The sequence below is a fragment of the Poecilia latipinna genome, unplaced genomic scaffold (assembly GCF_001443285.1).
Source record: "Poecilia latipinna isolate Pla-1442-1.1 unplaced genomic scaffold, P_latipinna-1.0 Scaffold8087, whole genome shotgun sequence".
Taxonomy (NCBI): domain Eukaryota; kingdom Metazoa; phylum Chordata; class Actinopteri; order Cyprinodontiformes; family Poeciliidae; genus Poecilia; species Poecilia latipinna.
In genome coordinates, this window is record NW_015120703.1 from 1 (window position 1) to 1,402 (window position 1,402).

At 36.2% G+C, this 1,402-nt stretch overlaps 1 long non-coding RNA gene across 1 annotated transcript; it reads right to left on the reverse strand.

Moving 5' to 3' along the window:
* Positions 1 to 777: 777 nt before the first annotated feature.
* LOC106944323 (uncharacterized) lies at positions 778 to 1,402 on the reverse strand. Its single transcript, XR_001424222.1, has 2 exons — positions 1,330 to 1,402; positions 778 to 1,227 (listed from the first exon to the last, which is right to left on the reverse strand). It is a non-coding gene; the product is annotated as an uncharacterized LOC106944323 (long non-coding RNA).

The window sequence follows — 1,402 nt, forward strand, 5'->3', positions numbered from 1 at the left end:
TTTATTCCCTTTATTTTCATAAATGGTGTTTCAATAAATCAGCCATGTTGCTACAGTTTTTGAATTCATAAAATGCAAAGAAATATGTTTATATTAACTGGAATTGCTTGTAGTATTTAGTTTGTTCAGTAAGGCGGCAGTGTTACGTGTTTTTCAGCCACAGTATATGTCGTATAGCACAATCAAGTCACTGTATGTTACCTTCAGTTTTTATAAAAAGGTTATATAAATCACATATGACTTAGAAGAAATTCGACTGTATATTTTGACATCTTGAATTTGGGCCTCTATCGGTTTAAAAACACTCTTTCTGAAGCAATGCCTCCAGAAAATATTAGCAGCATTGCTCCTACATTAATCCTTTCACCAGCTTTGCACTGAGAAGCAGCTTGTATAATTAGCTCAGCAGATGTGCAAGTTCTACAAGGTGTCTGCTAATTTCTGCTGACTAGTCTGAAGGAGCTGAGTGGGGGAGTGTTGGGCATATTATGCTGTGATTAATCTATTGCATAAAAGAGTAGCTTCCTTTTTGACTTTATTTGCATAGAATAATCTTTAGGCACTTTCAGGTTTTCCTCTGCCTACATCCCCCAGAATGCTGTGCAGTTCTGGATCAGAGTTCAGTGAAAGTATTGAAAATTATATGCAATGTATTATCTACTGATATTGATCATGGTATATATTGTTATTGATTATTTCTCTTCTTTCTTCTCTTCTTTTTCTCCATCCTCAGCTGAATTTTGTGATAAGTAGACTTAAGGAATACAGCAAACAACATATAGAAAACAGGAATTTTTTATTTTAAATGATTTCCTTGTTGAATAACAGTTACTGATGTTGCATCTGATCAGACATATACAGATGCAACACATCTGCATGGTCATGTTATATTGAGGGAAGACATTTAAACCCTAGTGTGTCATTTTACTGGAAGTAATTTAAGCTAACACGAACATGTACAAACTTCCTCTTGTTACACCAACATAACATATGCCCAAAATACCTGCTTGTAAAACCTGAAAGTGCCTAAAGATTATTCTATGCAAATAAAGTCAAAAAGGAAGCTACTCTTTTATGCTATCCATTAAGCAGCAATGTCTGGGGTGTCACAATACTGGTTTCCTTTCACTAAAAAGAAAGTTCCTGCAGCAGTTCCAAGCAGCCCAAGAGTCAGACCAAGTGCACAGAAGACGGTTGGACCCACACTCATCTCCTCTGTTTCAACATCTAAAGAAAAAGAGAACAGGGGAAAAAATATTTGAAATTCAAGCTACAACACCAGTAGAGACAATTTAAGTTTTGAAGCTATAGAAAAAAAGACTTTCTCACCCCAAAACCTGGTCTTGGGTTCCTCCAGGGCTTCATGTTCCACAGTGCAGCTGTAAATGTCTCCTTGCTTTGG